General features: G+C 41.3%; 1 long non-coding RNA gene across 4 annotated transcripts; it reads left to right on the top strand.

The window, feature by feature from the left end:
- Nucleotides 1–594: 594 nt before the first annotated feature.
- Nucleotides 595–26057, top strand: LOC308669104. Of its 4 annotated transcripts, XR_014026687.1 has the most exons (7): nt 595–771; nt 2099–2158; nt 7723–7955; nt 12782–12972; nt 13345–13487; nt 15014–15110; nt 25858–26057. It is a non-coding gene; the product is annotated as an uncharacterized lncRNA (long non-coding RNA). The 4 variants fall into 4 exon arrangements; XR_014026689.1 differs by lacking the exons at nt 595–771; nt 2099–2158 and having other exon boundaries at nt 7268–7955; nt 13406–13487; XR_014026690.1 differs by lacking the exons at nt 595–771; nt 2099–2158 and having other exon boundaries at nt 7268–7955.
- The last annotated feature ends 368 nt before the right edge of the window (nt 26058–26425 follow it).

Genomic DNA, 26425 nt, shown 5'->3' with positions numbered 1-26425 from the left:
GATGCTCTTACATGAAAGTGTTACTACTTCTTTGTTACAGTAACATGGAAAACAGATCCCCATGTCTACTTGTGTATGAGAGGTCTTATGTGAAAGAATACATAATATTAGCAAATAATTAGCATGGGAGAGCAATTTTCCAATCATACTTATCCCATTCTAGAAAAAAATTACACTCAGGTCTCTTTGAAGATCATTATTGAGGAGACACAAGTGCATTCATCACCACTGTAACTGCATCTGCATCTCATATATACAGTATATATAAGTTTAATCAAATTTAAGCATGACTGTGTCCTTAATATACAATGCTTCACACATAAAGTTAGATTCAGATACTTGGAATGTGACTTCTAGGAAATAGTCAGGAGACCAATTAAAAACAACAGATAAAATGACTTTAAAAGATATAAGCAAAATCTCCAATGTTTGATATTAAATATTAAACATATAGCATAAATATTTAAGTAGTTCTTAGCAGTTAGTGATTGGAGGAAAAGAAAGATGTCAAGGGGAGAATACACCACCAAATTCTCCTTAACAATAATTTTACTTGTGTTCTATTTTTTCATTTTACTTTTGTAAAGATGCGGAAGCTGCTCCAGAGAACTGGCACCCCAAATCTCCTATAAATCTACTTTGGTGGCTAAAGGACCAGTCTAAAAAGCAGAAAATTGCAAATTCCAGTCTCTCCTTTGGCATTAAAGCTAGCTGTGTGACTTTCGGCCAGTCCCTCTTTTCAGGCCAATTCACCTAAGAAGGAGGAATAAGGTAAATTCACGATCTTAAGTTATTTATAAAAATAATAAAGGCAGGAATAAAACAAGAAAGCAAAAGCAAAAGCAAGAGCAAGAGCAAGAGCAAGAGCAAGAGCAGAGCAGAGCAGAGCAAAGAAAAGAAAAGCAAAGCAAGTAGAGTAGAGTAGAGTAGAGTAAAGTAAAGTAAAGTAAAATTCAGATGGTTCTGCAAGATACCTGGATGCCAAACCAAATTAGCTTTTCGGTCAAAAACAACAGTTTGAATTGTGGCCAAAAATTGTATTAACTAATGCTTGCAGCACTGATACTATGTGTGTGTAGTAGTGCCAATCAATACACTGACTGCTGTATTTTGTATCAACATCATCTTCTGAGAAACTTTCAAAGCAGCCTCTTGAAATCAAATAACCTAACTGGGATGTGTGAGAGCCATGAGTCAGGGTCCCACGACCTCGTTCTCCATGAACAGTTGCAATTGCCTTATCATGTAGGTTTGTTATAAAAAATATAGTTGTGTGCAGAAAGAGGCATATATGAAAAAAGACTCCATAAATAATGCATAAGGTTCATTTTGAAAATATTAACTGAATAAAATATCTTAGCATACAAAATTAAAAATTATAGTTAGAGTAATTACTGTAAAAATGAATGCAAATGTTCATAATTTTTCTATTAAAAAGAGTGCTGTAGAAATGAACTGAATTAAAATTGTAAAAAAAAACTACGAGAATCCCAAACGTTTTTTATATTGCACTTGTTTTGATTCAGGTTTCACGTAGGAGTCAAAATTTGAATCAAGACTTGGGATACAATTATGGGGTTAATTGATTCTTTACTTAATCTGCTTTGGAATATAAATATTTGCTATATGATTATTACTTATCATCACTGCTTATATAATTTAATGGACTGTAACATGCCATGAGATGGGCAAGCTATAAATAATTGAATAATAGAAGTATATCATTTATAAAGTTAAATTGGAAAATTGACATATCATCAATTGAAACTATGAGATCATTGCCCTTATTTTAAACCTGTGTGAGTCTACACAAGTTTAACTTATACCAGGGCTAAACAACATGCAGCCCCATCCTCTTTGTATAGGGTATTAACTTTTTTTTCATATCATATATCCAAAATATGCCACCACAGTTGCCAAAAATCAGAGACAAGATTTTTTTCTGTTTGACATTCAAAAAATCTCTACTTTAAAGTGTAACACTGTTGTGAAGCCTCAAAGTTTTGAAAAAAAGAAGAAGAAATGAATATTGCCATTGTCTCTCACATGCATGGCTATACATAATTGTCACACCCACCCAATTCTTGTCTTCTTACAGCTTGGCTTGCATCATCATCATCCCCACCATACTTCATCAGGTTTTGGCCCAAGGGAACAGGTAAGCAATCAATTTTATAAAATGACAGCTTAACCATGAGGCACATCTCTCTTCAGTGATACATCTCTTTAGAAATCAAAGATTACCTTTTGCTAACTGAATAAAGTGAGCATTTTAAAATGGAGAGTAAAGGCATAATAGGAGCATTGTAGAACTGACATAAATCTCCAGAGCTGAAAGTGTTCAAAAGAAGATATTGTACCATTTTTAGCAACTGCCTGAGCCTCCCTCGGAAGACTGTCTGGTTAGCCCCTTTTGACAAATACAACTGTGAGAAAGATGGCATACATTATTGCTTGCAGTTAGTTATTTATTGAACTTAATCTGTCCAGTATGATCAGGCTATATTTACTTCACAGGTACTATTTTTTTTCACTCCACATACAGTAATTTAATTTAATTTAATAGAATATTTATCTGACCTGAAAGTGCTTCTTACACAGACTGAGAGCTGCTGTCATTCAGTAGATGAGTGCTCTTTTGTAACGTCTATGTGAAATATGTGGTAGACAATTTCCAGTTACGTATAGACAGTTTCTTGGATTCACTTGATTTTATGCAGTTGTTGTGCTATTTTGCTCTGTATTAATTTATTAATTAATAAATTAATTTATAATTTCATTGTCATGAATAAATAGCAAATATAGTATACTGGTCCCAAATTCAAGTCAAGTGGGTCCCTGCAAAATTGTTCGGAAAACTAATTGAAAAAAAATCCTTGCTCCTTCCCCCTCCCCCCCAAAAAAAACTATTTAGAAAACCTTTACAGATTCCTTGTTAAATTTAAAAGGAAATGAAGTCAATCTTATTCCAGATAACAATTCAGAAGATACCCTGGAGAAGAGTTACATCAATGCTGTTAGGGAATCCCAGTTCTTTTCTATGTTTGTAAATATGTGTTGTATTTCAGTAATGAGGGGAAAGTATTCTGAACATGCATAAGATTGGCCCAACAGCAAACTGTCACTGCATAATTTCACTAATTCCATCAACTTGTATTAATGTGACTACTAAATCCATAATTAGGTTCATATTTAACAAACTTACTGTGCAATGAAGAATTGTCTAGGGGCTCTACCATCATCTACAGGGATCCAGTATCTCTTTTGAGAGATGGATAGTAAGCGTCAAAAGAATGTCCAGGATGATCTCATTCTGATAGGATACCATTTCTTAATACAAAAATGATTCCCATAAAAATCCAGTTCAGATCCTGGTGACCTATATTCCTGGTGGATGCAGCAGAAAAATATACAGTACCATAAATTTTACAAACTTTCCAGTCTAGTCACAAGATTTCTGCCTTCATAGGCACTATATACATTTTAATAATAAAAAAACTCATTGAGATAAAATCTAGAATGGATTTGCTAATTTACAATTTATTGAGAATTTTGTTCATGTTAGTTTACTGAGGTGGAAAGAGGATTTGACTCTCACAAAGAAATTATGAGAAATGTGTTTTATTATAATTAGTGCTATTAGTTGAGATTGTCCTTATCTAATACACATTAAGAGGTTCAGATAAGAATGAAGGATGAATGCCTCATAAATGATGTGTCTTTGGTCCCACTCCTTACAAATTACCCCTATGCCATCCAAATGTATGTATCTGTGTATTAAGCCTCTACAAGATGACTTTACTTTAAAAAGGCAATGCTATTTGTGAAGAAGATAGCAGTACTCAATGTAAAGAGTCTAGTTTGGCTTGAGAAGCCATTTGTGTCACTTGAGAGCTGCAACCAAGACTGGCAATGACCAAGGCAGCCTCCTGCACATATGTAGTATATGTACAGAAGCTATTGGAACTGCTAGAAAGGAGGATTCTATGTTATTTTGATTCTATGTTCAAATGGCTTTGAAGGGCCATTTGAATATTTGTTGAAGTGAAGCATTTCTTTATACAATCATGTGGGGAAAAAGTACACCCTCTTTGAGTTCTATAGTTTTATGTATTGGGACCTAGTTAAAAATCATCTGAATATTTTGATATACAGATGAGTTCATGGTTGACTCAATGACTGCAAGGTGCCCAGGTCCTGTGGCTGAAAAACAAGCCCAAATCTGATGTTTGTACTGTTATACTGTGTTTGGTTTTTGCCAAATGTGGCACTGTGCATTGTGACCAAACATCTCCAAAGTGGTCTCATCTATCCAAAGCAGTGGTGGGATTCAAATATGTGAACAACCAGTTCTCTGTGTGGGTGCTGGTTCTGGAAGTCCATTCTGGGCCTAGGCAACAAAAAATTAGCTACCGGTTCTACTGAAGTGGTGCGAACTGTTTGAATCCCACCACTGGTCCAAAGGACAATGCTCCTGAAGTCTTGTGATTTTCAGATGCAACCTTGCAAACCAAATCCTACTGCCGTGTTCTTTTTAGAAAAAATAGGTTTTTTCCCCTGACAACCTTTCCAAAGAAACCATACTTATTCAGTCTTTTTTTCAAATTCTACTGTCATAACTTTAACATTTACCACGCTAACTGAGGCTTGTAAAATCTGAGATGCAAGTCTCAGATTTGTTTTGCACAGTCTGACCTTGGGGTGAGTTTGCTGGACATACACTCCTAGGAAGATTGGCAATATTTTCCACTTATGAATAAACTTCCTCACTGTACAATGATGGACTTCAAATTGTTTGGAAATGGTCTAATCACCCTGCCCAGACTGATGGGCAGCAACAATTGCTTCTTGGCAATCATTGCTGATGTCTTTACTCTTTTGCATTGTGTTAACACACACCTCAATACTGGAGACCAGCAAACTCCTAAAATGGTGACTTTTATAGAGGTAGTCACACTTGCTTATGATCAATTAATCAAGGACATGTAACTAGCAGCACCTGGCTGCTACTTAGCCTCTTCTTACCTATGGAAGCAGTTTGTACTTAGTTTTTCACACATGACTTCTTCATTTTGGCTTTCTTTTTGTAAAATAAATGATGACATGGTGTATATGTCATGTGTTCTCATTCATCTGAGATTGTATTTACCTACTTTTATGAGGTGCTGAGGACCAGATGATTTTTTTTTACTTTGTCCTGATACATAAAACCACAGAACCCAAAGAGAACGTACTTTCTTTTTCACATGAATGTAGCTCTTCAAACTTAGCAAATATGTTTGTACATGTACATACATGCAGACACCAAATAAGGATAACCAAAAATTCCTTCAACGAAGCTATCCCTTATAACATTAAATGCATATTATAATAACTGTGCTAATTTTGTACTTTTAGGATTATCAGTACATTTTCATATTATAAGAAAAGTTTATAAAACCTTTTGTTGTCATTTTATTTCACTCCTAGAACTAATTGGACTTGGAGTTGATGAACTTCTGAAAGTGATTGAAAAGAGACTGATTCTTTTATTATTTCTTTTTGGTTGGTTGTTTTTATTGGGGGTATTCTTCTATATCAATATAATTTAGATCCCATCATTGTTGTCAGTTCATCTATGTCTTTATGGAAATTTTTGTTCATTATGGCAAACATTTCACATTGATAAAAAGCAGAGAGATAATGATAGAATGAACACAACTGGCTCAAGAATATGCTTTGAAATCTGAAATAAAGGGGAAAAGGGTTTCCAATGTGCATGCTTGTGAATGACAAAATAACTGAAAGCAGAGGCTTTCTTAAACAACCCACTCTTCAGTTTTGTCTGACCATTTCTTCATACTTACTTGTATAACTGATTTTGTGAAAAGTTTTCATAGTGAAGCCTATTATGAAGTATTGCTTATTCATCACTATTCTGCCAGCAGCAAATGAGTCATTTTATCAATGATGGAGAATGCTATGAAACAGCGAATCCACCTGAATTGCTTCATTGATTTCAATAGGACAACATTACTTTACATGTTATCTGACAAATTTACTGAATTTAACCCTACTATTCCTCCAGTATTTTTATTATTTGAAATTTTAGTTTTAATGTAGAACATTCTTATATTATAAAGTTCACTTGTTATAGTAAATGTCACATGCTTGGTATCCCATGGGTTAGTATCCTTTGCAAAATCAACATTAGTAAAAAGATAGCAGGGAGACGTGGAATATGCCACCAAACATAGTTCTTAAGAGTATATCCTTTTTGTTAAAACATCTTAAACATAGTTTGAAATAGTACTATGTAAGACTTCAAAGGGATGCTACACTTTGACAAGGGTTCATGAATAAGATCTCTTTCAAAATCCTTTGCAAGGCAGCTTAGTGCTTCAACTTCTAAAAATGACCTTGTTGTCACTATGCTGTTACCCATAGGCCCTCTACATGGCATGGGTCCGGGATACCTCAAGGACCACCTGCTGCCGGCGTCAACTCCCCTCCGCCCTGTGCGTGCCCACAGAGAGGGTCTCCTCAGGGTGCTTCCGGTCAGGGAATGTCGACTGGTGGCCCCCAGGGGGAGGGCCTTCTCTGTGGGTGCTCCGGCACTATGGAACCAACTGCCGGTTGAGCTCCGGATGGCATCGGACCTTCGCTCCTTCCGCCGCGGGCTGAAGACCCACTTCTTTGAACTAGCTGGTCTGGCCTGATGGGGAGGGTTTTTTAAACGGGTTTTTACTATTTTATTGTCATTGTATTTTAATTGGGCATTGGTTTAATTTCTTTTTAATTTTTGTACTGTTATTTATTTATATATGCCCTGTTAACCGCCCTGAGTCCTTCGGGAGAAGGGCGGTATAGAAATTGAATAAACCTAAACCTAAATACTTTCAAGTTCTTCTATGCTTCCAAAATCTAACTGGAAAAACATTGGCATTTCTTCTAATTACTCAAACTGCCAAATGAGATTTCAGAGTGACCGGAGGTATCTCCATGAAGCAAGCTGCATGCTAATGTGGAAAATCACTGTGGTGTTAAGAGCTTTACTGAAGCAAAGGATCCCATACCATAGTACTAAAAATATTCAATATCCACTCTTTATCTTTGAAACAAAACTATTTTTTCCTTTAATGGACAGAATTACTGATAACTTTTATTATATAGCTAGTGGCCATTTATGTATCTAACATCATTTGACTAGTTGTTGAAAATGATGTCTGCTCTTTGAATAAATAAAAAAGGACAGTTAGAATCAGTTCCAGTGTTATATAGTAAAAAAACCCCAAAACCCATGTACATTTAAAGACCTTAACCTGCTCACATACAAATTAAATGAAATAAGCTCACTCATACAATATCTGGCTTAAAAATATATTTATCTTGGGACAATTCCAGACAGTCAGCCTACTTCTCGCCCAAATCTTCTGTCTGCACAACTTTAAAGGAAAAGAGCTTGAGTGACTGTTCAGTTTATAGTTGATAGGAGAGAAATGAGTTTCTCTATGAGTTTGTAAGTTTCATTGAGAGCAGACAATCAAACAGAATTCGTTTGAGGTACAGAAAATTTTTAGCTAATCCATGCTCATTGCTTTCTGATAAGAACTTTTTTGTCCTACCCTTTCAGTTTAGCAGCAGAAGTTATTTCCCCTTTAATAATAAAAAAGTAAAGACAGACTGCAAGCCTTTTGAACAGTTATCATGGTGATGCATCAATTATGTATTTCTTCTCCATAGAGAATTCTGGACAACCACAGTATACCAGGAGCTGGAGGCCAGAAAACCGAGGCTTTTTCTTCGAAAACCATGGAAAAAGAATAAGAACAATAATAAAGTTGGAAGAGACCTTGGAGGTCATCAAGTTGAACCCCCTGCTCAGGCAGGAAATCCTATACTATTTCAGACAAATGGCTGTCCAGTCTCTTCTTAAAAACTTCCAATGTTGGAGCATTCACCACTTCTGGAGGCAGGTTGTTCCACTGGTTAATTGTTCTAACTGCCAGGAAGTTTATCCTTAGTTCTAGGTTGCTTCTCTCCTTGACTAGTTTCCATCAGTTGCTTCTTGTCCTCCCTTCAGATGCTTTGGAGTATAGCTTGACTCCCTCTTCTTTGTGGCAGCCCCTGAGATAATGGAACACTGCTATCATGTCACCCCTCACCCTTCTCTTCATTAAACCCAATTCCAGCAACCGTTCCTTATATGTTTTATATGTTTTAGCCTCCAGTCCACTAATCATCTTTGTTGCTCTTCTCTGTACTCTTTCTAGAGTCTCAACATCTTTTTTAGATCATGGTGACCAAAACTGGATGCAGTATTCCTAGTGTGGCCTTACCAAGGCCTTGTAAAGTGGTACTAATACTTCACATGATCTTGATTCTATCCCTCTGTTAATGCAGCCTAGCACTGTGTAGCTTTTTTGGCAGCTGCTACACAATGCTGGCTCATATTTAAGTGATTGTCCACTAGGACTCCAAGATCCCTCTCACAGTAACTACTGTTCAGCAAGGTAACACCTATACTATACCTGTGCATTTGGTTTTTCCTGACTAAATGTAGCACCTTACTTTTTCACCATTGAATTTCATTTTGTTAGATATCGCCCAGTGTTCAAGTCTGTCCAGATCCTCATGTATCTTAAGCCTATCTTCTGGAGTATTGGCTATTCCTGCCAGGTTGGTGTCGTCTGCAAATTTGATGAGTTCCCCATCTATCCCCTCATCCAAATCATTGATGAAGATGTTGAAGAGCACTGGGTTCTGGGCAAACTGGGGGGAGCACTGGGCAAACTGGGGGGAGACAAGGGAGCAGGCAATGTGGTCAAGGGCCCCAATTGAAAGTTAAAGAAATACACAAGATAAGTGAATGCTAGCTGTTTTCACATACTACTTAAAAAAGAAATCCTACTTAAAAACTGCATCTCCACATCTGTGGAATTTTTTTGATTGCAGGGATAGCATAGTGGTAAATACCCAGTAATGGCACCATTTGATCTCTGTGTGAATTCATAAAATATCAAAAAAGGATAATGCTGTTTTACACACATGTTTAGCAGAATTAACAGAAGAGTATGACTAATTTGCTTTCTGATGATCTACAGGGCCTCAATATTTCAAGACAAATAATCATTCTATTCAATTCTAGAACCAGTGGTCTGCTACAAAGCATGCCATGAATTCTCCACTTTGCACTTTGATTCTACTCAACCTAGTCATTTCGCATCTTTCCACATAGATATATAATATATCTGACCAAACTGGGGGGAGATGAGGGAGCAGGCAATATGGCCAAGGGCTCCAATTGAAAGTTAAATAAATACACAAGATAAGTGAATGCTAGCTGTTTTCACATACTACAAGAGTTCTCTACTTTTCTCCTAACACATCAACCGAAACCCCAAATGTAATGTTGATGAATAAATTTCATTATATATTCAACACATGATTTTCAGGATAATATAATTTAAAGTCTTTGCCCGAGAAAGTCATTATCTCTGTGACTCTCTTATAAATGAATTATGACTTGTTGGGTTTGTTGTGATATGTTTGGTCTAGATAAATTTTCCTCAAGAAATGAAAATGTAAAATAATGAAGATGCTCTCAGTCAGTTCCTCTTATAAACACTCATCAGGTGGAAAGCATTGCATCAAATAAATCTGCATACTGGCTAGACTTCAGTCAGCCCATAATTCTGGTTAACTAAACCTTTCTCGGGAATCAGAATGGATGATTGATTTGTTCTGATTGAACTGCAGGGAGATTTTGGGGCAAATGGTACAAATTCAAAACAGAATTCTTTTCATCTCTTTGCAACAGAGTCTACAGCTGGGATTAAACAAAATGGGTTAATTATGAACGGTGCCTTGAGCTCTTCTATTCATTCAGTCAATCTCTTTGGAATGGAACTGCATGATTTTAGCTTTCCTTCTGCATTCCTGGAGACTGATGTATGAACATAACTAGTCAGAACAAAATGCAATGCTGGGCCATTTTCTCATTTCTTGATTGTGTCTCTCTCTGTGTATATGTGTGTAGGGTAGGTGGGTGCACAAAAGTTAATTTAACTGGAAGACTTTTCACATAGAAGAAATAGAGCTTAAATGAAGTACTCATTATAAGAATGTGAAAAATGGAGGATTCTTTCCAAGTTGGTAATTTATCTTTTCATATGAAAGTTGAATAGTTCTTTCTGGGCAGCTACTATCACACAGTAAAATTAACATTCTCCTTTAAATGATTTTGGAACCTTGTGGTAAGCTTTTTTCCTTTAATGTGCCAGAATCACTCAGAGTGCTTAATTGTACACAATTTATTCAGCATTGTTTTTTGTGCAGAGCATGGAAGTATAATTTAGAGCCAAAGTTCTCACAGTAAACAATTCCCTGTTAAAATCACTCACTCACTGTATACTCAGGGATTCTATGTAAATAAGCGCTTTCTATGGAGTCCTTGGTGCTTTCCACTGTTCAGCCCTGAACTACAATTATTCTCTTTTATTGGTAAGACCTTTCTAAAAGATTAGAGTCTTCCCTCTTTTAAAAAAAATATTAACCATTTATATATGCAAAATAAAATTGATCATTTTTACAGTTAAGATTTTGGTGAAGTTATAATAACTAGCACTGAAAATTGTAAAAGAAGAATAGTAATATTTATTATTGCAGTTATGCCAGTTAAATAGTAGTTTAAATGATAGTTTTTGTAGCAAGTAACAGTTTCACCATGATAATCAACTGCAACCTGAGGCTGTTTCTGTTGCTGGAAATGGTTGAAAGGCAATATCTAAAAACATACAAGTATTTGTTCCTCTATTCTGTAATATTTGTATGTGGAAAAAAATGTAATTCTTATTTTGTTTTAAGATGCTTAAATATTTTATTCAGCCAATAAATATGCTGGTTGAGCATGACTGGAGCTAAAGTCCAACATATCTGGCAGCTACCAAATTGGAGAACACAGTTGCAGTAGATGCTTTCAAGAACACCAATCACATTAGGAGCTTCTAGGGATGCTTTAGCTTGGATTCCTTTGATACATGATCATTTCCTATTCTAAGATTCTCTGGTTAGGTGTTAAATTTTTATCTTGTCTTCATTCAGGACCTTACACCATTATAGATAACACTTCCTCCTCATTTTTCCTTGCAGCAATCCTGACTGTAAGTTATGCTATAAAAGAATGATTAGCTCAGGGAGCCTCAGTGACTGAAAGTGAAATTGAACCGGACCATGTGCAGCATCTTCATTTCTAACTTATATTGGCTCTCTATACATCTAAGTAACATGCTAGGGCCAAGAGATCTTTAACAATCCTATGCAATCAATTTATATGTACTGAGATGGGACAGAAAATGTTTGTTGTTTATGCTTTATACTATTTCTTTTCATTTTTGATTCTTAAAAAAAGGTTGAATGCACTGGAGAACTAAGATAAACCACACATTTTCATTTATACAGTGGAAATAGAAGAGGTATAGGACAAGAATTTTTAAGGCATCTCTGAACCTAAACTAGGAAACCCTCTGAGTTGTTGGCATCTGTGGCATCACAGTTAGACTATATTACTGAACTATTCATGACTTGGAAAGCTGGCCTTCAGTAGGCTTCATTTATAGAGAAATACAGAAAAACCCTTGAAGAAAATATGTGTCAACTGTTAGTAAAACATGAGCTTATTCCAGGAAAACAGAAAGTCTGAGAAAGAAACTCAAGTTTGCTCCAAATTGATTGTCTTTGGTATAAAATTTTTTGGGGGGGGACAATGGCCCTTTTATAACTTCTGGACTTCTATTCCCAGAATTTCTGATCCATTCAGCTGCTGACTCATGAATTCTGGGAGTTGAAGTCCACAAGGCATTAAGACACCATTGTTCCCCATCTATGGTATAGGGGGAAAGGAAGAAGAACATGCACTGGATCAAACTTAGTCAGTGCAAAATATGAAACAAAGTTACTTACTTTTCTAAAGTGAGGCACTTGATTGCTAAGACATATGAGACTGAAGTAATGTTTCATGGTGCAATAGAGACTGTTTGTGCAGGACTATATTAATTAAGTCATTGGCTTGATAAATTAGTTTGAAAACGTAGGGTAGAAATTTTACTGAATAAAAAAAAATATTGACAACAAATAATGTTTGGTTTTTGTACATATGTTTCCTTTCAGTCCTATTGAAGGCTTTTCTCTTGTCAATGCCTGCATGCTTTTCTCAAATTGTATCTTACATTGTCCTGGAGAAGTTGATGCCATCAGAAGATAGCTGTAATACTTGTACAATAATTATCCCTATTTCTGAATGGTTGAATTGGACTCTATATGATATGTTATCATGCAAAGACAAATGTATAAACATGGTTCCTAAGTCACCAAAAATAGAGCTACAATCTTATACATATTCATAAGACTTTTTTTCATTCAGCAAAGTTTATTTCAAACGATAAGACATCATTCCTAATATACTATTGATTATCCAGTACCAGCTAATAATGCTTAATAAAACAACAGACAACATTTCAGGACATTTTCTGCAACCCCACTATGAGAGTTTGGGCTGGATGGGGCAAGGGAACCATTAGTCAGCACTCATTGATTAACCTATGAAACTGAAAAGTTTAATTGTAATGAATCAAAACGTTTGCCTTAGCTATGAAACATTTGGTTTAAGTAACTCTAGTAAGAGTTTAAGTAACTTTAAGTAACATAAGTAACTCTGGTAAGAGCAGAAGGATTTTTATTGGTTGAAGCAGACTATATGACGTTTCTAACCAAAAGTCTTTTCTCCCTTTGTTATGTGTTCCAGATTTTCATTGTTCCACTGCAAACAATTATTTTCTTCAATGAATTAGATCCCAAGGAAAAGCTTGTTGGCAGAAGTACTCCAATAAGAGAATAAGTCATTAAGTAGACACCCCAATGGAAGATCCTCCAGTTTCCAACTGCTCTCTCTCTCTCTCTAACTGAGTTCTGTGTTCTGCCAAAAAGGGTCACTAAGTAAGTCTGGAGGACCAGAAAGGAAATAATCCATCAGTTACAGTTCTGGTATCATCGGTATGCTGCTGATACCCAATTATATATCTCTATTTCTAGTTGGAAAGGTGATGTTATGGCAATGCTGGCCAAGTGCCTGGAGGTCTGTAAGGGTCTGCATGGGAAGGAACCAGCTTTGATTCTACCCTGATAAGATGGAGCAGCAATGGTTTTTTTGCTCCCAAGGCCCAGATCATATTTAATCTTTGAATCCGGATGATACACAATTTCTCCTGGCTCAGAGCTTTTGTTCAAGAAGCGGATGGTAGCCATAGCTGGGGGGGGGGGACAACTTTGTACAGCTTTGTATAATACAACAATTGTACCCCTTTCCAGATGGGGAAGCCTTACTCATTGTCATTCATGCCATTGTCAGTTCCCATTTGAATTACTGCAGTGAGCTCTACATGGAGCTGCCCTTGAAGACCACCCAGAAACATCAACTGCTGGTTACCACCTTCAAAGCCATATGACACAAGGTCAGGTTATTTGTGGAACTGCATTTCCTTAAGGATATCTACCCATCCTACAGTCAGACAGACATTCTCCTAGCCCCTTTCAATAAATATTGCCATCTTATGGCAGCTATAACTTTTCTGTGGCAGCCCCTGCCCTTTGGAATACACTTGCCCCTGAAATTTGGCTGGCTATTACCTTTTTAAAAGGTAAAGTTTCCCCCGCACATGCGTACTAGTCATTTCCGACTCTAGGGGCCGGTGCTCATCTCCATTTCAAAGCTGAAGAGCCAGCGCTTGTCCGAAGACGTCTCCGTGGTCATGTGGCCGGCATGACTAGACGCCAAAGGTGCACAGAATGCTGTTACCTTCCTACCGTAGTGGTCCCTATTTTTCTACTTGCATTTTTACGTGCTTTTGAACTGCTAGGTTGGCAGAAGCTGGGACGAGTAACAGGCGCTCACTCTGTTATGCAGCACTCAGGATTTGACCTGCCAAACTGCTGACCTTCTGATCGACAAGCTCAGCGTCCTAACCCACTGAGCCACCACATCCCTATTACCTTTTAGCCTTCCGTAAAACACCAAAGACTTGGCTTTTGCTTCAAGCACTGGGATAAGATGAAATGACTGCATGTCAGAAGTTTGACTGGGGAGAGGGGGGTGCAGATTTTTGTTTTTAATGTGTTTGGTTTTTATAGTTTTAATATGTCATTTTAATTTTTGATTGGAGGCTGCTTAAAGTTTGTTATAAGATGACTGGCTACAAAGATGTTTTAAATCAATAATATTTAACTCCAAGCATCTTCAATCCAAGCAAATAACCAAGCTCAAAGAGTGCCAAGGCCCCTACAAATTTTAACTTCATCTTTCCTTAGTTTCCATCTCATTCACACATTGAGAAGCTTTGTATTATGCTTTGTAGATCTTCCTAGTTTTCAGAAAAAAACTAAGAATTCTTCAATTCTAACAAAAGATCAGAGATGTGTTGATTCTCTTAACTATTTTTTCTGTAGTCATTCATGTCCATGTTCTGTTACTGGGATATATATTTTCTGTTCACTTGTAAATTATAAAATTACTAATCAGAGTCTAATGTCTAGGATATAATCATTAGAAATGGAATGAAGAAAATCATTTGGATCAAATTTACCCAATTTGTACGTTCTAATTCTTTATAAAATCACAATAATTTTCTCTGTTAAATTAACACTGCTTAGAATTTTGTGGGTATTTTAGTTGTTTGGCAACTCACTAATGTGCAAAAACATCTAAGAATAGGTCCCCACAAAGTAATCAACAAATAATATGCAGTGTATTAGAAATTGCATATTTCCTAACATGAAATATAAAGCAATCTGCATAAAGCAGCTGTGTTGCAAAAAGTATATCTAGTTGGGAAAATGTATTAAATTTGTATATTTGTACAAAAAAGCACATGAAAATATGTACTAATTTTCAGAAATATATCATTTTAATTTTGACCAAATTTTCAAACCTAGAAAGTGAGAATCTGACAATTCTCTAATAAAACAACTTCTTTCATTTCAGAAGGCTATCTTTCCCATTATAACAGTTCCTAATAAATGAATGAGTATGAAAACCAATTCAGGCTGAAACCCCTGCACTTGAGGATTAAAGCAATAAGGTATGCCATATGAATTCTTCTTATAACACAAAAATAATAACCTGCAGATTTGTCCTTAGACCTTGTTCTGACACACCCTTCAAATAGAAATGTAGAAAGCTGGGAATATCATCATAGAGATCCATCAGTATGCAGGAAATTATGTTGAACTAAAATAGAACCTAACTCAGAAGGAATGCCTGTGCCAGTATAAATGACTTTCAAATATATTTACCATATGTGCAACAGGGCAACAAAATGGAATTCTTACAAATCATTTCCAATAAGAAAGGAGGTCTGGTTGCTAATGTAGGTTTGTATTCTATCTGACATACCTGTTCTGTTTCAAGGAAAATTCCCTTCTAAATAATAAAACGTTATTATGTTAAAGCCAGAACACTTTGTCCACTCTAAAGTACAGAAATGTCTATGCCTGAAGGTTTTTGGTATAACTACTAAATGCAACACAACTACAATCTTTTGTATAGTACTTCTTTCAAGTGCTTGAAAGATAACAATTCTGTGACTGCCCATAAGGAAATACCTTTGTTGTATTTTAAGCGAACTAATTGTTTTAACACTTGGAAACCAGCAAATGGATTATTCAATACACCATACTTTTTTATTGACTTCTTGGTCCCCTGTTTTTGCCTTAGCAACATTCAATACATATCTATTTTCTATGGTGAATTCCATATGCATCAAAATCAGGAAAAATTTGGTGGCATTGTGCAGTGGCTGAGCCGAGCCTGGCATCAACCTTTGAACAGGCATAACTTGGCAAAGATGTATTTGATTCTTTCCATCTGTTTCTTTTTCCTGTTCTCTTTTTAATATTTTAAAGTCAGAAAGAAGTGTTAAGGACAACAGCTAGGAAAAATATTTATTTATTTTATTTATTTTATTAAATTTTTATACCGCCCTTCTCCCGAAGGACTCAGGGCGGTGAACAGGGCATATAATAAAAATACAAAAATACAAAAGTTAAAATAGAATTAAATTAATGCCGAAGATAAAACAATAAAATATACAAATATTTAAAACCCTAAATTAACTCCCCATCAGGCCAGGCCAGCTTGTTCGAATAGGTGGGTCTTTAACCCGCGCCGGAAGGAGCGGAGATCCGGTGCCATCCGGAGCTCAACCGGCAGTTGATTCCACAGAGCCGGGGCGCCCACAGAGAAGGCCCTCCCCCTGGGGGCCACCAGCCGGCATTCTCTGACCGGAGGCACCCTGAGGAGGCCCTCTCTGTGGGAACGCACAGGGCGGAGGGGAGTTGACGCCGGCAGCAGGTGGTCCCCGAGGTATTCCGGACCCATGCCATGTAAGGACTTAAAAACCATCACTAAGACCTTGAACCTCACCCGGAAGACAACTGGTAACCAATGCAGCTCACGGAGCAAAGGTGTAACATGGGAGTACCGGGAAACTCCCAAGACAACTCTCGCGGCCGCATTCTGTACCAGTTGGAGCCTCCGAGTGGTCTTCAAGAGAAGCCCCATGTAGAGAGCATTGCAGTAGTCAAGACGAGAGGTCACAAGCGCATGAGTGACCGTACACAAGGCCTCCCGGTCTAGATAGGGCCGCAACTGATGCACCAGGCGAACCTGAGCGAAAGCCCCCCTAGTCACGGCTACTATATGATCTTCTAAGGTAAGCCGCGAATCCAGGAGGACTCCCAAGTTGCGTGCCCTATCCACGGGGGGTAAAGACTCACCCCCCATAAAAAGAGATGGAACATTTTGAATGTCCCGGGATGCCGGAATGTACAGCCACTCAGTCTTGTCAGGGTTGAGTTGAAGTCTGTTCCTCCCCATCCAGACCCGAACCGCCTCCAGGCAACGGGACATCACAGCGAGGGCATCACTGGGGTGGTTTGGGGTCGAAATAAAAAGTTGGGTATCATCAGCATATTGATGATACCCAACTCCAAAAACACGAATGATCTCACCCAGCGGTTTCATGTAGATGTTGAACAGGAGAGGCGAGAGAACCGACCCCTGAGGAACTCCACAAACGAGAGACCTAGGGGCCGATCTCTGCCCCCCTGCCAACACCGACTGCGAACGTCCCAGGAGATAGGAGGAGAACCACCGAAGAACCGTGCCTCCCACTCCCAATCCCCTGAGACGCCGCAGCAGGATATCATGGTCGATGGTATCGAAAGCCGCTGAGAGGTCTAATAGGACTAGGACAGAGGAACATCCCCTATCCCGGGCCCTCCAGAGATCATTCACCAGAGCGACCAATGCCGTCTCCGTGCTGTACCCGGGCCTGAAACCCGATTGGTACGGATCCAGATAATCCACTTCATCCAGGACCAGAGGGAGCTGATGCGCCACCACACTCTCAACAACCTTCGCAAGAAAGCGAAGGTTGGAGACTGGACGAAAGTTGTTCAACACAGCTGGGTCTAAGGCTGGCTTCTTGAGGAGGGGTCTCACCACCGCCTCCTTCAAGACGGTGGGGAAATTACCCTCACTCAAAGAAGCAGATATCACCGCCTGGAACCAGCCTCGTGTCCTCTCCCTAGCTGCATAAACCAGCCAGGAAGGGCACGGGTCCAATAAACATGTGGTGGAGCTCAGCCTCCCCATAATCCTGTCCACTTCATCAGGGGTCACAGAATCAAACTCCTCCCAGATAACATTGACAAGACCGCCCGTGTCTTGATCGTCAGACTCTGCCCAGCTGGAGTCCAAACCGGTCCGGATCCGAGCGATTTTATCCGACAGATGCTGACCAAACTCCTCGGCATGACCCTGCAAGGGATCCCCCCTCACCTCCTGATTAAGAAGTGAGCGAGTCACCCTAAACAGGGCGGCCGGGCGATTATCTGCGGACGCGATGAGGGTGGAGAAGTAATTACACCTCGCCGCCCTCATCGCTGCGAGATAAGACCTAATATAGGTTCTTAACCGCAACCGGTCGGATTCGGATCGGCTGGACCTCCAGCAGCTCTCTAGGCCCCGTTTCCGACGCTTCATCTCCCGGAGCTCCGCGGAAAACCATGGAGCTCGCTGGGATCTGCACCGGGTCAGGGGCCGCAAGGGTACAACTCGGTCCAGTGCCTCAGTGGCTGCCCTTTCCCAGGCTTCCACTAAGGCATCCGCCGAGTTGTGAGCGACGGAGGCAGGTGGGGATCCCAGCGCTGCCTGGAACCCGTCAGGGTCCATTAAGCGCCTGGGGCGGTACCATCTGATTGGTTCCGTATCCCCACGGCGGGGGGTGGTAAACCGGAAGACCAGCCGCAGGAGGTGATGATCGGTCCATGACAGGGGCATAATAAATGGAGAGCCCCCACCAAGATCATCCAACCATCGTCCAGATAAAAAAACTAGGTCCAGGGTGTGGCCTCCCTCATGAGTTGGTTCAGAAATTACCTGCGTCAGGTCCATGGCCGTCATGGAAGCCATGAACTCCCGAGCTAACTCAGATGACCCTCCCAGGGATGGTAGATTGAAGTCACCCAAAACTAAAAGTTTGGGGAACTCAATCACCAAACCGGAGAGGACATCGAGTAGCTCAGGCAGGGCTGCCGCTGTGTGACTAGGCGAAACGTACACCAGCAGCAAGCCCAACTGCGCCCCCGAACCAAACCTCAAAAAGACAGACTCACACCCGACTATCTGAGGGACGATGGTCTCCCGCGGACATAAGGTCTCCCTAATAACTACCGCCACTCCCCCGCCCCTACCTTGAGCCCGAGGCTAGTGTAACGCTCAGAAACCTGGTGGGCAAAGATCAACCAAAGGGACCCCACCCTCTGGGCCCAACCTGGTTTCGGTGATACAAGCCAGGTCCGCATGCTCACCCTCCGCCAAATCCGACACAAGGGGAGCCTTATTAACCACGGACCTGGCATTCAGGTAAACCAGCCGGAGCTCAGGAGGCAGCACATCCTCGCTCCCGGCACCTCGGGGAAGAAACAGAGGGTCGGAGCGCCTCACCGCTTGTAAACAGCGGGGACGGCCCTCCCGGTAACGATACGGCCCTCTGTCCATACGCCTGCTGCCATACCCCAGTGTCGTGGGAATCGGTAATCCCACGACCCGCTCCAGAGCCCCAGATGTAACCACACCCCGCTTCCCCCGAACGCAGTCGGACCCAGGCCTGGCCTGCACCATGGTTGTATGACCACCCCCCATAGTCAAACAACCATTACCCCCCACCCCTCTCCCTAACCCCCTAAAAAATTTAACTAAAAAATTAACCAGGGGCCTCCTATTAAATTTGGATCGAGAGCCCCTGACCTTACCCGGCCATCTCTCAGGGTCCCAATAATTGGGCCCTTCATTGAGACTGGGAGTGGCAAAAAAGGCGGGACGCACCCAGGAGAGGGGGGCACCCCTGAGAGCGAGCAAGTCCGTGCTGGAGTATCTGTACATAAGTCCAATAAGTCCAGATAAGGCAGTCCCATAATGGAAAAGTCCAGTAGGACGTTCTAAAGGAAGGGAGTGAGACATTCGGGCCATCAACCAACCTACTGCCACCCGGTTGGATACTCCCGGGGGCAGACCCCAACCCGTCCTCCCACGACAGGTCGAAAGTCTGATCCAGGGGATGGTCCAGAATGTACACCCTGGGTGGGGCATAACCCATAGAGCTCCCACCTCTATGGGAGTGCCGATGTAAAACAAGCCGCTCTCCCACTGCGGCTTGCACCCAGGTCCATCCCAGTCCAACGGGGAATAGGGAGGCAGATGGAAAGTTAGTAATTGGCAGTCCACCGGAGCTGCTACGGCCACCGCAGACCAGATGAAGAAGCACCGACCACCGCCATATCGCTGCCGATGGAACGGGCCAGCAAGCCCCGAAAACGCCGTCGTCGCCATCACCGTCGGAGGCCGGAACAAGGCAAATGAAGCAGCAGCACCGCCGCCATCGCCGCGGTCGTCCTCTCCACTGCCCAAGGCAGCCCGAGGACGCCGTCACCGTCGCCACCTCCGCCGCCGGCAGCGGCCCGAAAAGCAGTACCAGGGACATCCCTGCCACCAAGCTGACCAGCGGTCGTCCCCTCCACCGTCGAAACGGCCCGAAGACGCCGCAGCCGCCGAAAGCGGCCCGAGGCAGGTCCAACAGAGAAATCCCCGCCGCCGCCGCCGCTGCCATCGCCGCCAACATGGAAGCGCCAAAATGGAGGCGCCGATCAGCTGGAGCTCCGAGGCCACCGCCGATCAGCTGGAACTCCGAGGCCGCCGCCGATCAGCTGGAGCCTCAGAGACGCCACCGAAAACCGCCGAGAGCCGGCCAGAAGCAACAGCGTTGCCCGAAACAGCAGAAAATGCCGTCACCACCAGCTACAACCCCTCAGGAGCAGCCCGAGGCAGCCCGGAGACTATGGCAGCTCCTTTCAATTACAACCATATCCATGGCCAGTTAAAGCAAAACATTTGAACTGATGCTGATGTGTCCCGGCAGTTCTTTTTTGCAAAATGAGCCATTATGAGCAGGCTCTAGCTGCTATTCGCACTGTGTAAAAATCTAGCCACAATATCTCAAGCGTGCAAGTTGTTGTTGTTAGCTGCAAAGTTGTGTCTGACCCATCATGACCCTATGGACAACATTCCTCCAGGCCTTCCTGTCCTCTACCATCTTCTGGAGTCCACTTAAGCTGACACCTACTGCTTCAGTGACTCCATCCAGCCACCTCATTCTCTGTCGACCCCTTCTTCTCTTGCCCTCAACCTTTCTCAGCATTAGGCTCTTCTCCAGTGAGTCCTTCCTTCTCACTAGGTAGCCAAAGTATTTGAGTTTTAGCTTCAGGATCTGGCCTTTTAAAGAGCAGTCAGGGTTGATCTCCTCTAGGACTGACCGGTTTGATCGCCTTGCAGTCCAAGGGACTTGCAGGAGTCTTCTCCAGGACCATAGTTCAAAGGCCTCAATTCTTTGGCCCTCAGCCTTTTTTATGGTCCAACTTTCACTGCCATACATTGCAACTGGGAAGACCATAGCCTTGACTATACGCACTTTTGTTGACAGTGTGATGTCTAGATTTGTCATGGCTTTCTTCCCGAGGATCAAGCGTCTTTTAATTTCTTGGCTACAGTCCCCATCTGAAGTGATCTTGGAGCCCAGGAAAATAAAATCTGTCACTACCTCCATTTCTTCCCCATCTATTTGCCAGGAATTGAGAGGGCCAGGTGCCATGATCTTGGTTTTCTTAATGTTAAGTTTCAAGCCAACTTTTGCACTCTCCTTCTTCACCTGCAACAAGAGGCTCTTTAGTTCTTCTTCACTATCTGCTATTAGAGTGGTATCATCTGCATATCTTAAGTTGTTGATATTTCTCCCAGCAATCTTAATTCCAACTTTTGATTCAACTAGCCCTGCCTTTCTCATGATGTGCTCTGCATATAAGTTAAATAGGCAGGGTGACAGTATACAGCCTTGCTGGACTCCTTTCCCAATTTTGAACCAATCAGTGGTTCCGTGTCCAGTTCTCACTGTTGCTTCTTGACCTGCATATAGGTTTCTCAAGAGACAAATAAGATGGTTTGGTAGTCCCATCTTTTTAAGAACTTGCCAGAGTTTGTTGTGATCCACACAATCAAAGGCTTTAGTATAGTCAATGAAGCAGAAGTAGTGTCAAGCCCTGCCGGCTTGCCACTCTTCGGGGACACCTCGGCAAGCCGGCTCGCCTGATGACTCCGGTGTCCCCTCCCCATCCTGGAGAGGCGTTCCCTCCGTCCTGCACAGCGGAGCAACTTCCCGTGCAGCGCCCGGCCATCAGAAGCCGGCTGACGCCCCCAACTTTGCAGAGAGACATCAGTGACAGCAGGAGCGGTAGCACGGCAATGGCAGCGGCAGCGGCAGCAGCAGCACGGCACATGAGCAGCCAGTGCCTGAGCGTCCGGTACCGCAGCCGCCGTCCGTGCCCGCCACCTTCCAGCTGACGCCCGTGCCTACGCAGGAGGACGGCAATGGCGGAATGGCCCCATGGCGCCTGGGCGGACGGTGCCTGAGCGGCTGGTACCGGAGCCGCCGACCATGCCCGCCGCCTTCCAGCTGACGCCCGCGCCTGTGCAGGGGGACAGCAATGGTAGAACGGCCCCACGGCGCCTGAATGGCCGGTGCCTGAGCGGCCGGCACCAAAGCCACCGGCTGTGCCTGCCACCAACCAGCTGATGCCTGTGCCCCGGGACGATCGGGGGGGCCCAGATGGACCAGGCCGACGGAGGCAGCAGCCGGCCAGTTGGTGGCCATATCTGTGCTGCCCCTTTCATCGGCCAGACCTTCGGGCATACCAGTGAGGGGAGTGCCATGGTGGAGGGTGGTGGGTGGTGGGCTCCGGGAGGAACACGGGTGGGGTTGCATAGGGACAGGGCTTATCTGGTGGGTGGCCCTGTGGGTTGTTGGTGAGAAGCGTGGAGGGAGGCCAGTGCACAGGGTTGTGGGCGGGGTCTTTATGGGATAGCGGGCAGAAGCCAGCTTGTACCGGTGGGGTGGGGTAGAGGCATGGCCTGGTGATAAAAAGAGTGTTGGAGCAGGATGCTGCCAACGCTGACTTTATTGCGGTTTTGTGTGTGTGTGGAGAATAAACCTTGTCACCCGTTCCTCAGCCGTCTTTGTGTTTCATCATTGAGGACGTCTGTGATAGGTAGATGTTTTTCTGGAACTCCCTAGGTTTCTCCATGATTCAGCGTATGTTGGCAATTTGATCTCTAGTTCCTCTGCCTCTTCGAAATCCTGCCTGTACTTATGGTAGTTCTTAATCCTCATACTGCTGGAGTCTAGCTTGTAGGATTTTAAGCATAACTTTACTAGCATGTGAAATGAGTGCAACGGTGCGATAGTTTATTTATTTTATTTTTATTTTATTTGGACATTCTTTGACACTGCCTCTTAAAAGGTGATGCAGTAAAATAGATTTAAGGAATTAGATCTGATAGACAGAGTGCCTGAAGAACTATGGACAGAGGTTCGCAACATTGTACAAGAGGTAGCAACTAAAACCATCCCAAAGAAAAAGAAATGCAAGAAAGCAAAATGGCTGTCTGAGGAAGCTTTGCAAATAGCTGAGGAAAGGAGGGAAGTGAAAGGCAAGGAAAAAAAAAGAAAGATACGCCCAATTGAATGCAGAATTCCAGAGAATAGCTAGAAGAGATAAGAATGCCTTCTTAAATGAACAGTGTAAAGAAATAGAAGAAAACAATAGAATAGGGAGGACCAGAGATCTCTTCAAAAAAATTGGAGAGATGAAGGGAATGTTTCATGCAAAAATGGGCATGATAAAGGACCAAAATGGCAGGGACCTAACAGAGGCAGAAGAGATTAAGAAGAGGTGGCAAAATTACACAGAAGAACTATACAAGAATGAGCTTAACATCCCTGATAACCACGATGAGGTGGTCACTGACCTTGAGCCAGACATCCTAGAATGTGAAATGAAGTGGGCCTTAGAAAAACTGAACAACAAAAAAGCTAGTGGAGGTGACAGTATTCCAGCTGAGCTATTCAAAATCTTAAAAGACGATGCAGTAAAAGTGCTACACTCAATTTGCCAGCAAATTTGGAAAACTCAACAGTGGCCACAGGATTGGAAAATATCAGTTTACATTCCAATTCTTCCTGGAATGAAGTCAACCCCTCGTTGACTTCAGCTCTTAATCGGCGAAGCAGGATCCCATCCTCGTCGCCACTGTTAAGTCATGGGCTCTTGGATAACTCATACTTTATTCTTGCTAGAACTGTACTGAAACTTTGGGCTGCAACCAGCCCAAATATATAGTCTAGCTCCTAGGCAGCAACCAATAGGTTTGAACCCACTCTTGCCGCCTGGGGCTAACCAATTGCAGGACAGGAGACAGCTAGTCTGGGTCGCTGGAGAGCCGTTAGCTGCTCCAGCAATGCACGTGGTGTATCACCACAAGCCCAGTACATAACAGGGAACATGTGGCTACTTAAATAATTTTTAGTAGTAAAGAGCATAATGTTTTACTACAGCATACCTTAATAATAATAACACTCTCTTTCTTAGAATTCAGCTTCACAATATCACCTGCCAAATGATGGAACAACTGTTTTGATTTTTCTTCTACAGTTCATGAAGAAAGACATTATTCAAATATCCAGTGAATCAGGTGTTCCATGGGGATGGAATAGAGAGAAAAAATGTTGTTTCTTTACTTTCCTTCCCCAGTCCCACTAATTGGAAAGGGGACATTTGATGAATTGTTTCTATTTGAATAGGCAGTCGTGCATCTAGCAATACCACCAGCAGTAGCACTTAGACTTATATAACACTTCATAGTGCTTTATAATCCTCTCTAAGGAGTTTACAGAGTCAGCATATTTTCCCCAACAATCTGGGTGTTCATTTTACTGACCTCAGAAGGATAGAAGCTGAGTCAACCTTGAGCCACTCAGATTCAAACTCCTGGCAATTCACAGAATTAGCCGGCAATACTGCATTTTAACTCCTGTGCCACTGCCACCATGACTCTACCTAGGTTTCTGCATACCTACAAGTTTGTGTAGGTGCAGAGGTGCATACTCATGAAAGAACAAATTCATGTACTGCTTCTTTCTCAGTGGGTCCAGTATTCCTTTGACACACAATTTCTCTTTTTCTCTTTTGCATTTTTATCCTTCCAACTTTTTTTTTGTTTCCTGAGCCATTCTATGTCTTTTTGCAATACCCCTGTTTCTTCCAATCTCCCTTCCCCACAAACATGTTCTCCCAGTTCACATCCCAACACTGTCTGTTTTTCTTCTGATCTTTGTTGAAAAATATGTATTGAGGATGAACAAGTTAGTAGGTTACAATTAGACTGCCATATATTCTTAATCATCATCTGTTCATTTTCAAAAGGAATCTTGCTCCTTTTGAAAAAACTACTCAGTATTTTGGTGTATATCATTGGAACTGGCATGATTATTACAAAAAAAGGGGGAAATTCCCATGTCCATTTATAACTTCAGTGGCTAGGATCACAGCAGTTTTTCCAGAAGAATCTTAAGTAGGCATAAAGATAGAATTCCTGGTTCAAATTGTGCAGAATGCAGTTGCCTTAAGACATGAAGAATGTCTTAGATTAAGGCTCTGTCTTTTCATTTTCATGCCATTATCTTCACTGGACATCTGAAGCAGTTAATTTACAATTTATAAGAATAACTTAGAAGAATGACTAAACAATCTTTTTTTTTTATTGAAAAGTTTTAACATACAATTTTTCCCTTAGAAAATCCCCCCTCCCCCACCCTTCTCCCTCCCCCCCTTCCTCCCCCCTCCCCCCCCCCCCGACTTCCCAGAGCTAAATACAAGGTATGTATAAAAAAAACAATCATAAACAACCATATATTAACAACCATAAACTCTAAAATCTATCACTCTCTAGCTTATATAGGATAAAACAAACCTTAGTAATATTAAATATATATAAATATATATATAATATAATATAAATATAATATATATTTATATATATATATATATATAAAAAAAAACTAATATAGAAAAAGAAACAAAGAAAAAAGCCTTATTCAAATATAAAACTTCTTAACCCTATACTTATTCTGGATAAACTCAAACCATTCTTGCAGGAACGCTATATTATGGAAGGGAGAGAATGGACTAAACAATCTTTTTAACATGATAGTTGTACAGTTTTGGGATAGGGAGTTTCCTATTGGCATGAACTCCCAGTTCCTTTTTTTTAACTTCTGTTCTATATAGCCTGTTAGATATCACAATTCCAAAGTGTTCTCACATTATCTTTCTTTAACTGAACTTTACTCTCTCTGTTATTGGCTTTGCTCTTTTCAGATGACCAAGGAGAAAAAAGATGTAACTTGAAAACAAAGATTGGCTGTGTTATTGATCAGAAAGGGGAACTGCTGTTCAGCTCTTCTAGAATTCTCTGTATCTTGAGGTCAGCTGTGGTGTGGGCAATCATAAACTATTTTCAAAATCAATCCAAGGACTTACAAATGGAAGAAGATGGTTCAGTAAAAGTGCATTCATGTGGGGAGGGTGTCGGAGGAGGGAGAGAACTGGCAACTGAGATAATACAATGTGCTAACAGAACTGGTCTGATCTCTTGAATTTAGATGTGCCAGGTGTGCATACATCCTCACTAACAGCATAAATTCATTACTTGTTATTTTGGGGGATAAGAAAGAAAGTAATCTAGCAGTATTTATTATATTTTATAGTGTTTGTCAGTTATGAAAAAAAATTGGTTGAGTTACATCAGCTTTTGATGAAGGATACCAGTTTAGCTCTCAAGGAGTCTTGCTAACAAAGAATGATCCATAATGGTTAAAAAAAAACCAACAGATGTAACAAAATAAACATGTAGAAATATTTTATGAGTAGCAGCCCTCAGAACTTA

Source organism: Vipera berus, assembly GCF_964194415.1.
Source record: "Vipera berus genome assembly, chromosome: 5".
Classification (NCBI taxonomy): domain Eukaryota; kingdom Metazoa; phylum Chordata; class Lepidosauria; order Squamata; family Viperidae; genus Vipera; species Vipera berus.
The sequence above is the reverse complement of the archived record's forward strand: the minus strand, read 5'-3'. Positions and strand labels throughout refer to the sequence as shown.